The sequence below is a fragment of the Platichthys flesus genome, chromosome 2 (genome assembly GCF_949316205.1).
Source record: "Platichthys flesus chromosome 2, fPlaFle2.1, whole genome shotgun sequence".
Taxonomy (NCBI): Eukaryota; Metazoa; Chordata; class Actinopteri; order Pleuronectiformes; family Pleuronectidae; genus Platichthys; species Platichthys flesus.
The window spans coordinates 8,021,984-8,041,077 of NC_084946.1; the positions used below are offsets into that span (position 1 = coordinate 8,021,984).

At 42.6% G+C, this 19,094-nt stretch overlaps 1 protein-coding gene across 3 annotated transcripts in view; it reads right to left on the minus strand.

Annotated features, from left to right (window-relative positions):
• The window catches only part of sulf2a (sulfatase 2a), a 33,990-nt gene extending 29,753 nt beyond the window's left edge, over positions 1-4,237 (minus strand). For all 3 annotated transcript variants that reach the window (XM_062396152.1, XM_062396159.1, XM_062396143.1), the window contains exon 1: positions 4,114-4,237. The gene's annotated coding sequence lies outside the window, so the exon portion shown is untranslated. The remainder of the gene's footprint in view (positions 1-4,113) is intronic.
• Positions 4,238-19,094: the final 14,857 nt, after the last annotated feature.

The window sequence follows — 19,094 nt, forward strand, 5'->3', positions numbered from 1 at the left end:
ACCCTTTTTTTAACACTACACTTTTATGGAAGAAAATAAGCAACCAGCCTTGGCTACCAGCTGTGAATGCAACATGGATAATGAATTACAAGCAATGCTTACTTTCGGTTACAGTTCCACCTTGTCTTCAGTCGAAGGAAAAAAAATCCCTGGTCTTATTTTTCACCATTGCCGGACCTAGTTCATAGAATGATCTGCAACCAATCAACCAACTGCAGAGCAGACATGTGCATGTCTAGTGTACGTGAACAGAAATGTAATTTCCTTATACAGAGTTAAAATGCTTATAGACGGGGATTTTTTTTTTCTACTTCAAAACATTAGAAATGTATCAAAGTGGATATGGTCCCAGTGAAAACTGATCGATTGGGTGCAGCGGAGGAGTCAAGTGGAATATTCAGCATGTTGTTCAATAAAAATTCTTCAAATCCACAAAAGAGGGTCCCCAGGTTGTGGAAATGTAAATGAGGTAAAAGTCCTCGGTATTAATCACGACCACACTGGTGAGATTTTGCTTATCAGACAGAAAAACTGTTGAGAAAAATGGCTTTGAACTTGAGCCAGATTTTGGCTGTGTTCCAAAACCTCCCAATCACTGCTCTTAGCAACCGCAGTTAATTCCGTCATAAATTATTCATAACTGTTACAAAACTGTGGCAAAAGGCCACCGATAACCCCGGGATCTGAACCTGATAAGACGAGGAGATTGGAGCAAGGGTTTAATATGAAATTCAGAGGTGCAGCAGGCCTCTAGTGACATCTCTGCTGTTTGATATTGAAGTGAGAAGGGGCCTCTAGCCGCTGTCTCCTGAGACAGATAGGGTGGTGAAGCCTGTACTATGTGGCCAGCAGGGTGTAATTACATTTCCCCGTGGTACACCTCCGCCGCAGAAACTCAGCCACATAGAGGGAAGAGATCGAAATCGGATTGCGTTGGCACACACTGGTAATATGGCTGTCCTCATGTGAACATTGTGGGAATCAACCGTACACACAGATGCATGCTGGGCTGCAATGGCACAGGCACAAAGAGCATCGAAACAAACACACACCAACGTGCTTCGTCCTATTTGCTCCTATCAGCTGGAGACTACTCTTCACCCTCTACTCAGTGTTGAGTGGAGTGTTTGAGAGGCGTCTGCAAAAGGTCCTCCGCCCCTCTATCATTAGACCGAGATTCACGCACTGATCTCCTGATGACGCCTGATCGCAGGACCTGTTAACAGCAGCTCATACATAACAGATGAACAGGGAGCCAGAACGGGAACACGTGACTGCTACTTACTGTCAGGATACTTTTAAAGTATTCTAAAGGAGCTGGGTTAATGAAACACTATTTATGTTTCCTGAGCGGATGCATGTGAATATATTTCAATATAGCCAATGTAGATAACCATCTACTCAAGCAGCTAGATTACATCATTAATTAAGTACTGGTAATTATATACCATGTAATTTAATTGCTGCTATGTATAACCGTGAAACTCAGCTCTTTATTTTTTAAATCCTTTGAAGTCGTTCTGGTGGAGTGACGCCATTGGGCTAATGCACTGATTGTTAATGCCATTCATGTTGTCAGAATAATAATAATGAGCATGTTTAAATCATTTATATGTCTGTCATACTGGATCCTTTTTCTTGTTCTTCCTTATTATGAAGATATTGGAAAGAGGTTTCAAGGTGACGTTTCAATGCTTTAAACATAAATACAACATCTTTTGTTTAAAGTGTCAATGTTTTTTCCAGAACAAGGACCGTAGCTAATGTGAGACATTAGCTTTAGGACCCTCTAATCTAACCTCCCTGTGTTTACCACATATAAGGTTAACAGCGGCGGAAAAATGAGCTGATAGCGGCGCTGCCCCGGGTCTGCAGAGACCAGAGAGTGGTGTCACCTTGGCTACTGTCACTGATATCTGCCACCTGTCACCACGCTGCCCCCGTGGGCAGGGCTGCGGCTGCGTCGACAATGGGTTTGTCGATAGTGCTTCCTCCCAAGAGTGGCCATGGGGAAACATGTCCTCTGCTTTCATCAACAGCTCGAGTCAACAGCTTTGTGCTCGGCATTAACATAATATACATATTCATACTGGCGTCTCCCCTCGACTGCATCGCCAGCCCTGCTGCACTTTTTCCAGACATTTTTTGAAAACGGCATGTCAAGCACATCATTCTCGCCAGGGGACCCACATGGCCTTATATGTATTGACTGCACGGCAACAGCAGAAAACATTAGCAGGTCTCAAGGTCGTCACTCCCACTGAATCTATGTTCGTGTCAATTAAAGAAGAACAACATAAACTAAAGAAAGATGTGAGCAGAATAAAATGGTGAGTGTCCATAAGTCTATGTGTGTGTTCTTATGAGCATGAGTACAAACTAAATGAAGTGTGAGTAGGTGGCTGTGGCTTAGGAACTATAGGTAGCACCAGTGCAGAAAGGTTGGTGGTTTGAGCCCCAGCTCATCCAGTCTGCATGATGAAGTGTCCCTGGGGCAAGGCACTGACCCTGAACTGTGTTACTTGGTCAAGAGGCTATTTGAACGATGTGTGAGAGAAAAATTAACGCTGTACGAAAGTTTGTGTAAATGGGTGAATGTTATTTATAGTCATTTGACTTTGAGTGGTCAATAATATGAGAAAACTGCCATATAGATGCAGTTAATTTCATTTACCCATTGCTCTAGCTAAATAAGTGTGCAGTGAGTGTAACCATGTAATTATTGTTATTGTGTGTGAAAATAAATCATAGCAAATTGTCACATATATGTGGGTATATGTGTGTGTGTGTGTGTGTGTGTGTGTCTGTGTGTGTCACGCGGAAGCCTGGGGACGAGCCGACAGGTAGATCTGAGCAGCAGCATCCTCCTTCAGTCCACTGGCATCTCAGTGAGAAAAGAGGCCAGTTGATATGGGGGTTAGAGCTTCCATGGCAGAGTGCGTTGCGATAAATTATGAATGTTTAAAGAACAGATCTCTGAAGCTTCTTTACTTTCCATCCATCCCTCCATCATTGCGTTGGTTCAAACTTCCATCCACAACACTACAAACAGCATGGGGCGTTCAGCTGTCTCTATCATAAATATTTCAGCCTCTAGGTCAGTGCACCCCCCCCCCACACACACACACACACACACACACTCACACACACTCCGCTGCTCTTAACCGTCACCACTTGGCGATGACACAGCCTTTTGACCCATAAAGATTATTGACAAAACACTGATAGTGAGTATATTCACTGGGACCAAGAGTAAAGCGGCACAGGCTTCTATAGGAGTGGCAGCAGCTGCAAATCTTGAGATGGTGACTCTTGAATGAATGCTGAGGGTTGGATAACAGGTTTGAAAAAAAGGAAAAGAAGCTCCCCACAAGGTAAGCAATCCAAAACTGGACAAGGCATACTTTTGGAAATTGATACAAAACATTTTACTGTTGTTTTGCTGTATTTTTAAACCCTGCACACGACTCGGCAACAGTCATGATTATATTAGGCTGGGTAAATACAAAGCGATGCTGGAACAATGACGGCTCCATATTTCAAAATACCACACACTGTGAAACAGGAGGACAAAGACAACTAATCACAAATTGGATTCCGACACCAAAGAGCGGTGAAGGCTGTGGAGACTTGTTTCACTGAATAAAAACTGATTCTCAAAACAGCTTCAGTGTAATGATTTTCCAACAACAGTATATTGTAAAGAGACATATAATAAAGAGAATGCTTACGCCACAGTCACTTCAAAACCCATGTCACAAAAGTCCATCCAGCCTAAAAGCAGCAAACTAGTTCTACCAGATGAAACAGCAGCTCCTCTCCACAGTGCCCTGATTCAAAGCAAGACACTCTGTGAGTCCAGTGCAGGTCTCGTCTCTCTTACCCTGATGATGAGTGCCGTTAGCGATTCCATGCATAAATCTCAGAGGCAAATAGAAGCTCAGAGCATTCAAGTGTAAACTAGGGCAAAGCTCCAGCACTGTACCTTCTAGATACGCTCCCCTGGCACCAAGTCCTGTGGAGGAACAAGCGATCACACACAAAAAGAAAAACACATGCTTCCCTCTGTAACCCACCACAAACACACATGCACACAACCACAAATACCCACACCTGTTCTGGTCTGTCCACTACCATCCAGTCCTTTCCGGTCCGTTCAGATCCGGTCCACTGTGCCGGCAGAGTGAGGAGCTCGTCTCACCCCCCACACAGCCCGGTGCAGACAGCTCACTGTTATAGATGCACTGACAAGTGAAAGGAGGGAGGCGTGGTTTCACATGAAATAAATAAAAGAGGGAGGGAAAGAGGGAGGAGAGAGGCTCCCTCAATCTACAATTCAATTTTGCCCTCACTCCTTTTTTCAGCGTTGTAGCTATATTCCTCTTCTTTTATTTCTCTTCTTTTAAACATATTCTTGGTGTTGTTCAATCCTTTCCTCTGGTTTCCATCCTCCTCCCTGTGGGTTATTCCTCGCTGGCTCTCTCTGTTTCCATTACTTTTAGCCGCTCTTCTTCCTGTTTCTGCCTTTTTTCCTTGTCGCATATTGCTCTCCCTCTTCCTTTCGCTTTCTATAGGCTCTTATTCTTGGAGCAGTATATTGTGTGTGTGTGTGTTTGTGCTTGTCTGTGTGTCCGTGTGTGTCTGTGTGAGAGACAGTGAAACAGGGCAGCTCCGGCCATCTGTTGGAGCCTCTGAGCTTCACCTATTCACAATCTCATAAAGGCAGAGGCACACAGAGGAGTGAGGGAGAAAGGAATGGGAGGGAATGAGGGATCAATCTTAATGCTGCAGGGGTGGGGAGGGAAGGCACAGCCTGGCACACACACCATATCTATCAGGCTGGCACCTCTGAGGCGAGCTGGCGTGGGCATGCCTGCTCACTTGGTTCAAGCAGCACAGGGGATTTGGCTCATAGTGCATGTGCATGCAGATAGAAAATAAATGCTTTCCTAAATCGATGTATACACATATATGACTTCACAGCACACTCTCTCACACAAATCCAATTTCCACGTAGGCAAAATAAACAGGATCCATCAAGACCGATAATCCTACAAACTCAAAGAGACAAGGTGATAAGGGACAGGGGACAATTTCGACAAACTCGCACAAACGCACACCCGAAACCTGCCCTGAATCCCTCTATCAAAGCAGAGCTAAAGCAGACATTTTCCTGCCTGGTTTAAGCAAGGTATTTCTCCTGAGGGCCAGTGTCACTTCCTATCCCTGACCAGGAGGGAGAGGTGCGGCAGAGGGCAGCGGAGGGCGGAGCCATCCATCACTGTCTGCGCCAGCAGTCCCATGATGGATGCGCCTGTTTATCCCTCTCTGCAGGTTATTTAGATGCAGTCACAGCCAGAGAGATTAGTGATGGAGAACCTCTGCACCTACTCGCCTCTCCTTACACCCCACCAAATCAATAACACCCTTATCTATTATCTGCATTTCAAGGTATTTCTTCATGGAAATTTGAAGCAAGGCGAGAAAGCAGAGATTAATTGTCCACCACCCTCTCAGTGTTTTCAATTACAACGCCTGCAATAGATCATCTATCTGTCAGCTTGGCACACTACGGTATTTGTGTCACTACAAAGAGATGAAACCTTGCTGCTTCAAGAAAATCAAATTTTTTTTTTCTGGGCATGACTGTATCCTTGCAGATGCAGAACAAACTATTCAGAGCAGGGGCTTTGCATGGCATTTGAGGATAAAAGTATATCAATATTTCCTGCGTTAACGTCAGCTGCATTCAACACTAATCCTGGAAGGCATTGTCAATCATGCCAATTGGTACCATGAGCTGTTTGTTAGAGTGGATTAGGCCGACCGAATACTATTCATATTCATAATCATCTCAAAACAAAAAGTGGAAAAATTATTTATTTCTCCAATGTATGCATATCAGATGATGTCTGAGACTCTGGGCCTGCTTACATAAAGGAACCTTCTTGCTGCTCTAACATGCTGGATTACAGACAATGCCCCAGAGACTGACATGTTTTTCCTGAGCAGTGCAGACATGCCAACACAGCAGCCCAGTGACACCACTTTAGCACATGGTTTATTAATGCTCTCTCTCACACACACACACACACACACACACACACACACACACACACACACACACACACACACACACACACACACACACACACACACACACACACACACACACACACACACACACACACACACACACACACACACACACACACACACACACACACACACACACACACACACACACACACACACACACACACACACTTCGGCTGTGTCATCCCACTGACTTCTAATTGGCGGTACATCAACAGATGTATCCTCCAACAATCCAGTGTACTAACAGGGTCAGTTCTTCTAATGTAAACTACAGGTTGACATCTTCCAACCAAACAGAGCAGCGAACACATATGGAAAACACAAACCATGATGGAAGGATAACAATACAAATGTGTGTGTGTCAGCAGAGAGAAATATCAGCACTTTAAAACCCCAGTAATGGTCCAGACCTTGGGGAGCACATTTAGCTTTTTTTGTTTTCTGCTTCACTGGACACAAAATGGGCAAGGCCTTGTGCACCACCTTGTGCATGATAGTGCCGAAGCAGGTGCATAAATAAGAATGACTGATTTCGATTCTGATAGCACAGGAAGACAGTTATGTTCTATCCTGCTGAGATCTTGTCCTTGGCTGGGAGTGTGCTGTTACAAATGAATTTGTTCCTTTTCTGCACTGTGTGTGCCAGGCTGATAAAAATATCCCCTGTCAGCTGGCTGCGTGAGGAGGGGACGACTCAGTGCAAATGAGGCAGACCCCCTCACGGTCTTCTCCTCCTCGCGGCGAGCTCTCTCTATCCCCGAGAGCACTCCTCCTATTATTCTCAGTTTTGGCAAGTTGGTTCAAGGCTGACATCCCTTCGCTGCGACCACACATGCACGGATTGCACGCGCATGCACTCACTATCTACTATCCATTGAATCTGTGAATCCCTGTTTGAAATATATATGTATCTCTGTGTGCACGTGCATCGAGACAGCTCGACATCGCCATGGCTACAGTGTGAAGGAAAAGTGAGAGAATAAGATAGAGAGAAGAACTGAGGTAGAAAGAGAGGACAAGAAGCCAGGAGCTGAATGTGGGGGACTCAAGGACACAGGATTGACAGAGCAGAGGATGAGAGAAGTCCCTTTGTGGTGAAACAATTCTCCAGAAAGAAGCACAGCGGGTCATGCAGGTAGAATAGCGAAAGAGCCATCTAACCTCTGAGCACATGTCTTTACCGGCAGACAGCACATTACAACCACCACAAATCATGCGATAAACATGCCTCCAGGGTGTGATGAAATACAATGCCTGCACACAAACAACAACCAAACATCATAGGACTAAACATGTCCAGAGGATAATTTGCTGCCAGATTATAAATGCAAATGGTTAAATCAGTTTCTGTTTGCAGCTGTGCTCAGTGCTCAAAGCAGAAGGTTGTGAATTAGCTGAGTTCCCTTACATCACTAGATCCTGGCAAATACCGCGTGTCACACATTGTCCTGTCAAGTCTAATGTATTCCGCTTTTATTTATTTCAACCTTCCTGTCACTGTCATTTCACAGGCTGCCATTTAAAATATAAATAGTTAATAAGTCAGTTATGCACAACCACCGCTTTTCAGCAGTTGGTTTCATATCCTGAGGTGATGTTATAATTTATTCATTAGGGTCCCACAATTTTGAATTGTACAATTAAAAACAATAGAGGCCTCAGCAAGGTTTTCCCCCGTTGCAGATTTCAAATTAAATTGTTAAGCTTTTGGTCTGAGACATTTTTCAAACTGAAGAAAGTCTGAATAACTCTCTGGTGAAAAGCTTTGCAATAAAATATAAAGGAAAGAGGGAGCCTTTATCCTCTATAATTGTACTACAGACATTTTCCTCCAGCACCTTCATGAGATAAGTTTGCAGAGTGTGGATGTTTTCCTCGCTCTTACACCGAATTATGGATAGGACAAGGACAAATAAAAACAATGTCCAATATGCAGAGGGGCACAAAATTGAGGAAAAATACGAAAAGCCAATATGGTGTCCCAGCTAGTATATCCGCTTATTCCACATTTGATACAGCACTTAGACACGTAGAGCATTAAAACTAGAAAAGACCAAACTTAAGTAAACCTGAAAATGCCTCCATGAATCCTAAAATGTAAGTGTGAAGATGTTGGGCACTGGTTTCCCACATTATATTGCACAATAGCAATGAAAGAGCTGCTGAGAGCTGGAGTAAAGGGAAAATATACATCTTTCTCACAGCGTTTCATAATTTTTAATTGTCACAGAGGGATAAGCTCAGGTGGGCTAATGGTTCTGTTTCATTAAGGCAAAAAACAACACTTACAATGTTATTAGTTTCACTGTATTTGACTGGAAACCTGCGATCCTTAAGGCAATGTAGGCCAAATATATCAGCATTTTGTTTTATATTCATTCTCTTCTAGTTCCAATTCAAAATGTATTTTTCTCTAATTAAAAAATAAGCCTAATTTTCACATATATCTTAGTTTGTGTCAGAAATTAAAAAGATATTGTGCCAAGCAATAAATTATCCAATTATCACTTTTCTTTTTTGGTCTAGGCAGTGAGAAGGTTTGGTCAATCATATGTTTGGATTTCATAACATGTTCAGAAAAGAAATAAAACCCTGAAATCTCCATACCCATGTCTTTGTTTGGATAGTTGCATGTGAAAAAAAACACCACATTTTGATTTATAGTATGTATGTTTGTGTGGGGGGGGCCTTCCTGAATGCTCAGGACCAGAGTTATTCCAGTCCAAGAGGTAAGATACCCCTCAGTGTCTTCAGTTAGACAAAGGTCCTGTATAGACCTGGTGTTAACATCTGTCTCGAGTCACGAGTGGACAGCTCTAAGTACATCAGTTCATGCTTGACATCAGAATGCGTTTGCATAGGTGTCTCCTGTGACGGCTTGTGATCTGATCGCACTTTCCTACACTGAGCAATCTATCACTTCTAAATGCAAATACACAATCATGTTTGTTTCACTTGGCAAAGACAAATGATGGTTGGGTTTTTAGCCGGCCTGAGATGGGTCTGTTGTCACTGTTAGTTTGTGTGTGTGTGTGTGTGTGTGTCTGTGTGTGTGCGTGCATGTAGTTGTGAGAGGGAGAAAGGAGAGAGAGAAAGGAGAGAGAGAGAGGGAGAAAAGAGAGAGGGAGAAAAGAGAGAGGGAGAAAGTGGAGCCATAAGCAGCTGAATGAATCAATGCACAGAGAACAGCTCTCCCATGGAATATAAGATTTTACTCATTTGAAAAAAGTAGAAAGTCAATATGTGGCAGTCAATGTTGATATTGTGGTGGTGACCACAAGCAAAACAATGTATGTGAAATACTGAGAACTCAAAAATACTTTTGGTTCATTATGAAACTGTAGCATTCCAGAACACCTCTGGATGTGGTCCGAGTGAATGGATCTCCAAAGCGTCCTCAATGTGTCTTGGATTATTTCATACCTGTACTTAGAGCTATGTACAAGTGATCAGAAAACAAGGTCTGAACAGAGTCACAGTTATAATGGAGATGTGTGTGTCTGTGTGTATCTGAGTTGACGGCTCAGATTCTAACAGTGGTGGAAACAACATTTCAACCTATTAAAAGTACAATTTTTCAATTGTGTTATTGTTTTCTTCTGAAGCTGCAGCTTGACTGACATGCAGCATGGCTTGTTTCATTCATTGTTAGTACAAAACATTGACTTGTTGTGTTCTCTATTTAACAAAACACTGTGCTGTCAACATTAGTACAGTGTGTATTAGCACATTGTGATGAGAATTGGGACACCCTGCCAGTCCCACTTAGGGAGCTCTTGTTGTTTGATCATCAGCCAGCACGAAAAGCTGCACTCAGGTCTGATAGGAATGAATCTCCCACTGTGCAGCATAAGCGTGAAATAATAACCAAAAAATCACTTTGAGATTGAAGACACTGCGTTAATTTGAAAAGTTGATTAATATCTGATTCCTGACTGAAACAATGATGCTGAAAATAACATGTAACACCCAAAGTAACACGTTCCTGTTCCCTCATGTAGCCGAATGCACTGAGCTGTGGTGTTTTGAATCCGGAGCTTGGCCTCAGAAATAAATGTCAATTTTTGAAATTGTGTTGTGTTGTTGTGATTACATGTTATCATTAAAATAATATGTTCATTTACTAATTTACATAATTTGAGCTGTTATACCTTTGGAAGTACTAAATTGAAATTATGTTGAATCCCATCATGAGCAGCATGGGACATTTTAAACTGATCGTTTGCTGAACCAACTGAAACCAATTCCCTGTAATACATCTAATACATCTTTATGCCTCTAAGCTAGCAGCAGCCAGTGGCTGGAGGCGTTATGTGTTTGGATTGTCCGTCCGTCTATCCGTCCCATTCTTGAGAACACAATATGTCAAGACTTCCTTTGGGGGATTTCTTCAAATTTGGTACAAACGTTCAGATGGACTCAAAGATGAATTCATTAGTTTTAAGAGGATGAAGGTTAAAGGTGAAACTCACTGTGAGCTCTCAAAGAACAATTTTATCTCACAAACACTTCCATCCTTGGTGGTCCAAGTTCGAAGGTGACATTTATCTCACAAACCACGTTTTTGGTTTTATGAACACGAAAAGTGCCTTAATGTAATTTCTTTAAAATTGGGGCAACTGTTCAGTCGGACAAAAAGATGAACTGATTCAACTTTGATGGTCATTGGGTCAAGGTGACAGGGTCCTCATGAACTTGTGAGTGTGATATATTAATAACAAGTGAAATTCATCACATCTGGACTCAAGGATGACCTGATTTAAATTTAGACGTCAGATGTCAGTGTCACTGTGTCTTTTTGAAACATGAACCTGGAGATAATGGTTTTAAATTTAGCACAAATGTTCACTTAGATTCGTGGAGTAACTGATTATATTTAGGTTGTCAACAGTCGAAGGTCAAGGTCAATGTGGCTTCAAATGAGGCTGACAAAATAAACATTTAGACTGAAACTGCAGTGGTTGGCAGAGGCATACGTCTGTAGGGCAGTAATTCTACTTTTCTATGTTGTTAAAGAGAATAAAAATGTACTATCACTGGTCAAACTTGAAAAGTTTACTCAATTTAATAAGCCTCAGAGCAGAGCAAGTTATGGTAAAAAAAATGACCAGAATAGATTGGATCAGTTGTGGCACTAACTTGCACACCCACATCTCCTTTCCATCTGTCGATATGCAGCAGTGTGTTTCCGAGGTTGGGGGAAAGCTAGCAGACCGTGGGATCCACAGATCAAAGAGTGGCCCCCCGATGAGGTCGGTAGTCCCAAGGAACACAAGCCGCTATGGGCCAGAGCCAGCACCACATCTCCAGCTAATTAACTAAAACCCCTTTAACGCCATGTTGTTTGCATTCTTAATGTGCAACCCTCAGTGTAATATCTGCCACACATATTAAATAAGAAGCGCTTGTGGGTTTGCCTAACAAGGCACCCCAGTGTTTTTAGCACAAATACATTTGTAAGCACTTTAAAACATTGTGAGGGCAGCAACACAGTAGTTATTTAAAAACAAGCAGGGGGTAACAGCATGATTAAAAGAACATTTGTGTGAACTTGCTTAGTGCACATGCTCAACTTTGTATTCTAATACTGATCCACACATGCCTTCCTGTGTTCACACACGTATTGCAGCACTCAGCCTGCATGCACAGTCACACAGGAGCTTCTCTGAAAAGACACGCCTTGCCCCAGTGAAGTTTAAATTGCCCTCCGATGCAGTCTTTCAATCTCAGAACTCACTGGGGTGAGAAAGGCGCCTGAATTATAAATCAAGGGGCTTTAAACAGCTTTGTAGATTAGCTTGCCGTCGTGTTTGGTGTCCTCAATAATTAATTACTTGTTTGTACCAGAGTGGACCTTGCTTGGTTTTTGGAGTGCTCTCTGTGTCTGCAAACAATCATACCTGGCATGAACATGTGTCCCCACGTGCATCTCAAGTGACCACTTGTAATTGGATTTCCATTTTTACACGTAGCTACATTGTTGCTGTTTCCAAAGTCAAAATGTAATTATTTTAAACTTGGAAGCTATGAAAGACGGTTCTGTTGTCAATGTGAGTGCAAAAGAAAAAAATCAATATGTGGCAATCAGTGTTGTTATTGTGGTGGACTGCCACAAACAAATCAATGAATGCAAACAAAGAAGTGCAAAAATGCTTTTGGTTCTTTATGAAACTGTAGCAGGACAGAGGACATCAGCTGAGGCTGTGGTCCTTTAAAGTTGCCCAGGTTGTTGCTTTCACACAGCTAAAATGTAAATGATCAGATCTCAAATGTGTCCTCAAAGCATCTTGGCTCCATTCAGTGCTTGTGGTGAGATTACTCAAGACGGATCAAGTCTGAACAGAGCCACTGGCATCCAATCCCATACTGTGGATGTAAGGAGGGGTCCTGAGAGCCCAGTGTGACATAACATCCAAAGGTCATCGCCTCAGGGGGGGAAGTTCTCATGAGCCGTTTTCAGACATGACATCCGGAGAAACAAGGAGAATTGGGTGCGTGTTTTCCCCAGAGGTAGACTTCTTCACACGAACAATGCAGTGGGAGATTCTCTGCTCAGAAGCACAACAGCAACAAATCCTCTGGAGGATCCAGGTTAGGGGTGGTGCAGGAGGCAGTGGCAGGACATAATACAATAATTCTGCCGTGAAGTGCTGTGAGGGTTTTTATTTACGGCACAAACTCTCATAACATCTTCGTTGGAGTCTTCTACATGTATGGCCCTGCTTTATCATCCTGAGATATTTGTTCTCATTTAATTTCTTTTATTTTGTGCGTCTGTCGCATGTTAGAAGCGTCATAAACCCCCTCAATGACTCGAGGTGAATCCATCCGGTCCTCCGGAATTTCTGTGGACTCTAGGGAGCCAGGTGGAGAAAGTCTACAGAAACTCTTGATGATCTGTGGAGTTCAGTGCATGTCTGAAAGCAGCTTTGTGTGAAAGTTGATTTTCATATACTAATGACAAAGACCCTGTTCAGATCCATCCTGAGAGATCAGCATTGAGTACTTGCGTTCACATCTGACATTAAAACGTGTCTCTTATGTGTCTCCTGTGAGAAAGAGAGCAAGTGGACTTAATGAATGTATGCACGCAGCTATGAAGAAAGATTGGTCACATTTAAGGAAAAGTATCGATCGTTATGTGGTGTACAAACATGTTATATAGATCTCAGTGCATTCAGACCTGAATTTAGAGCTAATACAAGGTCAGAAAGTGGTAAAAAAAAATGGAAGATTTTCACTTTCTAACCTTCTTCAGGAGCCTATGTTTAGTTGTGACCTATGGTTACTGGGTTGACATAATTTATTTTAGCTATGGAGTCAAAGTCAGATTATATCCTTGCTCTGTGTGTGTGCGTGTTTGTGTATGTACCCTATGGCGTTTATTACGTTTTTCTCAGCTAAAGGACCACCTCCTGCCAACAGCATCAGCAGCCAGCTTCGGCACCTATACAGCAGACTGTCACACTGCGGCAGGATTCATCGTCTTTCCATCGTGTCATAAAAAAGAAATGTAAACCAGACCCACTGCTCTTCATCTCAGCCTTCTGGCCATCTTTCAATGGCTGCCCTGAAACAGCGCCGTAAGCAAACTGAAGACAAGTGGGAGGATGAGATAGCATCACCCTCTCCCCCATGAGCAGCAAAATGATGAATTGTGTAAAATCTTATTTGGCATCTCATATTAAAAAAGTCAGAGATTAAGCCAGCTCTGCAAAAGGCTGGAAAGAGCTGATGCAGACAGAGCAGAGGGGGGCCCCATTAGAGAAAGGCTCCTCTGTCTGTCTTTCTGTCCGTCTGGGTGACACCTCGCCCCTTAATGAGTTGTCTGAAGTCAAATAGGAGAAATACCAACACAATAAATTACCAGGCACATCGCTTCCTGTTTGCCTCCACTCAGATGCGGCTGAGTAATCTCTCTATCTCGGCTTGCACCATCTAGAATGAGAATCTGTCAAATCACATCCTACAATCCTTGGGTCCATTTGCATAACGACGTTGGATTTTCCAGCCAAATGGTGACATGTTTTTCTGTGGTTAATTAGATTTTGGAATTAGTTTATCTAAAAAGAAGAAAAAAAACTTCCTATTTGGAAGTGACAAGTTAATTTTGTGTCTAAGGGTAATTGTATGGCAGTGTTGGAATTAGAGCTGGAGAGAGAAGGTGTTTTCACAGTTAAGGAGCTAATACTCTATTCCAATTTCAGTCTGTTTAGCATGCAGGCTCTGAACTCTTCCCTCTGACATGGCCAACCTCATTAAGATAGAGCTAACTAATTCACTTGAGGACGAAAGCTAATTCTTCATATCCTTTTTTTCTTCTTAGAGATATAGAGACAAACTGAAATTGGGTCTTAGGGGTATACGCACTTGAAGGTAGCGTTATTTCCCAGCTCTTATCAGAACACATTCACTGTAGATTAAAGAGAAGCCAGAGGACATAACCTCAAGCTACCTTTGAACTGGTGCTGTCAGAAATCGAGATTAGGCTCAGCCTTTGTACGGGAAGCCCACTCCGGACAAAGCTGTCAGGAGCTTGGACTCATGTGTATTCCTGCTGATATAGCATAGCTAACCTTTCATAAGGCAGAGCAGGAGGACGAGGCGAGGACAGAGGAGCAGAGGGTAGAGGGGAGAGGAGAGGAAAAATTGGAAGGAGAAAGGACCTATGCAGGGGCTGCAATGGGCAGACATCCATTAACCGAGCGCTCGGCATGTGATATGGCATTTACAGAGTACAGCCAAATGCCATGGCAATTAATCAGGGCTTTGAATGCCAGCTGTATCAATACCCCTTGAACACGGTCATGGGTGCACACAGCAAGAAACATTCACATCCACACACCTAAAATAGACTTCTGTTTTCATGGGAACAACACTGTGCCGAGCCGTGGCTTGTGTCTCACTTTAGTATTATTTCTGTCTCAAACTAGGACGCACACAGAGAAATGGAATGAATACATCACTTACACAATCAATGAGTAGGGCCTGGGAGACGGCACACATTTAACTCTGCAGGGAGTTGCAAATTGCTTTTGAATAACCAAGGTCTAATTGACAGGAAAAGAATGGGCTGTCACTTTACTAGTGAGACTGTCATTAACACATTTTTTATTTTCTACATGCTCCAAGGCATTATTGTTTGGTTGGCCTCGATCCCTCCCCGGTGCGGTGAATATGTTTTAAAATGGTTGTGAGCAGAATGTTATTAGCTACGCAACGCTCCCCGAGGGGAACAAAACACAGGAACAATTGGCTCATTAGAAGCAGAAACACTTCAATCCACAATATGGCTGGAACACACTCAGAGGATAGACAAAGTCAGCGAGTGAGGAGCACAGATGGATGGATGTGAGGGACTGTGAGTGGTGGGGGGCAAAGCCACACCAACACAGGAGAAGCAGCAACCTTGTGCTCAAAACGCAGGGAGCTGAGGGAGCACAAGAGAAATGTACCGCTGAGATGAGGTGAATTCAAAACAACACTGGCCATGAAGGCGCAGAGTGTGAGAGATCTGTTACACACAATTAGATTATAGTAATCTTATTAAAATGTGTAATACCTGCAATAATATACTGTACGCATTTAATCAGTTTACTATAAATGAATAATCATATTATGTATTTTTTATTTAATAAGAATTTTCTCTTATCAGAAATACTGGACATTAACTGTATACAGTCACTGAAGTTCCGAGTGTAACAACAATTTTGAAGTAATGTTACCTGAGTTCTTGTGCAGCTTTAAATGTTGGCTTACTTTCCTTTCAGACATTTATCTGACTGCTGTGTTTACAGGTTAGTTTGGAGATAAAGACACTTATCTAAAGGCACTGCTTAAAATTAACAGTAAACAAAGCAAGTGACAACGCTCAATAAGCAGAGTGAATCATGCACTAACCAGAAGGCCGGTCGTTCGATCCCAGTCTCCACCATTCCTTGTGTGTCCTTGGTCAAGATACTGAACCCCATGTGCTGAAGGCTCGAATCCCAGCCCATGTTTCAGTGTCCTTGGAACAAGATGCTGAAACTCGAAAAGCCCATCATAGATGTTCAGTGCACTAATTGAAAGTCGCTCTGGTTAAAACATTAACTAAATGATGTGTAATGAGTGATGTGTGATAGCTGCACATAAGATGAACGTGTGAATGGCTAAACTGCACTGTAATGCACTCGATTGGTCATCAAGACTAGAAAGGTGCTTTATACGTACATACAGGCCATTTACTAATACTTCACCAGCTCAGGTACTGTTTGGTTGATACTTGCATCGGACAGAGCTTCTTCACCAGTGTTTATCTCTAGAAAACAAGAAGATTGTATGATGCAGGGAGCGGATGACCTGATAGGAACACAGATTTCCCAATAACACCAAACACCCGAGCCACACACACACACAGGGAGTATTTCATGACAGACACCAGAGTCTGGATGTCTTGAGGCAGACTGGAAGGAAGAGGCTAAAGCAGCTTTTTGAGGTCTCTAATGTTGTGTTCAGAGATCAGAGTAATATTTTCCAGGACATATCATCTATAATTCATCCAGTCTATTGAATCGCCAAACATCAGTCACAGTCTATTAATATCAAACTCACAAACTCACAGGCTGATGGAGAGTCTTCATCTGCAAACACAGGAGTTCACATGAGTTCACTGTTAGTAAAGCAAACCCCCAAAAACCAGGCCTGCACAACACTCCCTGGGACCTAGGAACTAGTAGAGCAGCAGTCAGGACACTGAACTACATTATATATTTTTACAGTTGATGTAGGATACTTTCTTTATCTGTTTTTTAGACGTGTAAACACTACACGATCTTTTAACACGCCTGCTGCTCCACACAATTTGAATAACAGAGAACACACCTGTTTCCGTGTGTGTCAGGAAACCTCTTCCGCCCTGTTTCGCAGCGACCTCTACCGTCAGTTCCCGGCGTCGTCCTCGACTCCCATACGGATTAAATCGACGTTAACAGGTTAGCGATGATTTTTGATTAAATTTAATTTAATAGAAGTTGTATAAAAGTCAATAATAAGCTGATTTCGGAGGAGCGAGCTCGCGGTTAAATTGCAGCGGACTGGTATTTGAGGTGTTATTCGGTTACAGGTGCACGACTTTGCGGAGTGATTTCAAAACGGAGAAAATTATTACTGCGTGATCATTCCGCCATCTTAAGCTTCTGCCGCAGATGTGAGATGACTCCAGATGTTCCACATGTTCCTGCGTGGGACATTAACTCCTCAATGAAAGGCAGCCACGATTCCTTCTGTAAGTAACACGTGTCTCTGTGCTGACGTGATCTCCTCATTTGAAATGTGTGTATTTAAGTTGTGCTTTTATTAATATCCCTGGTGGTTTAACAAGTCAACCCTTGTTGTTATTTGGTAGAAATCTTATTAAAAAATATATAAAGTCTTGAAATCTTTTACACTAACCAGTTGAAAGCAATAGAGGGCGCCACCGGCTTGGATGATTTTCACAAGTAGTGTAAGTGCATGCAGGCAGACAGGACTGGTCATGGCTTCCAGCTGAGAGCTCAAAGGAACATGTGTGAGTAAATGCCTTGTCACTGTTTTCACTGGGTGGGTGTATTTACGCATTTAAGAGACGTGGGCTATCTCCCAGAGTAACTTCATCCCTTTACATCAACTCTTAATGGTTTCATCCCAAATTTAAAACGTCACATCTGTACATCAATGTAGGATTTCCATTGTTTTTATACTGGACAAGTCTGTCCATGAAATTATCTATGGATTTAAATACTCTTGGGACAAATATCCTCTGCAAACATTTAAAAAATGACTTTATAATTCCTCACTCTGCAGACCCTGCTTGTACAAACTCCGTTAAATCAGTGGCACTAATGTCTCAAGCTACCTTTTGTATAGTGGGAGACACGACAAGGACATATCCACTGAAGTAAGTGGTTTAACACCTCAAGTATAACAGCAGACTGAGGAGCATTGCTCGGTGCCAAAACTTCAGGGGCTTTGCAGGTAATAGCATTAACAGATTTTCCCCAAATCCCTTTATGTACCGTGTCTGTGCAAATGACTCAAACACAACATTTAGACAAACCTGGGGGAGGACTGTAACTGTTCATTGTAACTGTGGGTCCAAATAGTCACTCTATGACCGCAATGAATGGATGCTGCATCATTGGAGAATCAATTCAAATCTGCTCATGATTTGTATTGATCAGATTACGAGTCCAACCGTGGGTGAGAAACCTCAGCTCAATAAGATTAGTAATAATAAACACCCTCCACCAATCCATCACAGCTGCAGAGAAATGTGCATAAATGAGACACGACAGTAGCGCCTGACATCCTTTTTCCCTGGAGGCCAGTTACATGTGGAGGACGGGGGTGGGTTTTCTGCATAGATACATTCTATTATTGTCCTTTTTTTCGCATAAACATAGTTTACATAAACACAAACGTAAAAAGAAACATTCACACAGTTTAGATTACAAAAAGTCATTCAAGAGCCATGGGAGAGCAGGAGAAAAAGAGAGAGAGAGAGGGAGGGGGGAGTGCAGTAATAACCTGTGGATCACTTATCTTTGAGTCAACATCAAGGCTCTGTGTTTATTTTTCATTATTTCCCAAAGGCACTGAGCTCCTGAGGGAGAGGCCTCATACATCTCACGGTCCACATGCTCTACCTTCGCAGCGTTTTTTTTATTTCTTTATTTTGTGGTCCTGAAAACTACTGTAACCATGAAGAACCAAATGACAGCTGCACCTTCACGTGTACATGTGAAACAACAGCCCGCACCCAGGGCCGTGAACACGTAATCTTTTTAAATTGTGTCTCTGACAGTTGTTGTTGTTGTTGTGACGACCAATAGACCTGTTATTACAGGCCTTACCAGGAGTTTGACAAGTCTCCCCTGGCAAACAGTTTGTTCACTGTCACAGGCTAAGTGAGATCACACATGGCAACAATAGGTGGATGACAAGAGGATACATGTGTAGAAAGATGTGTTTTTTCA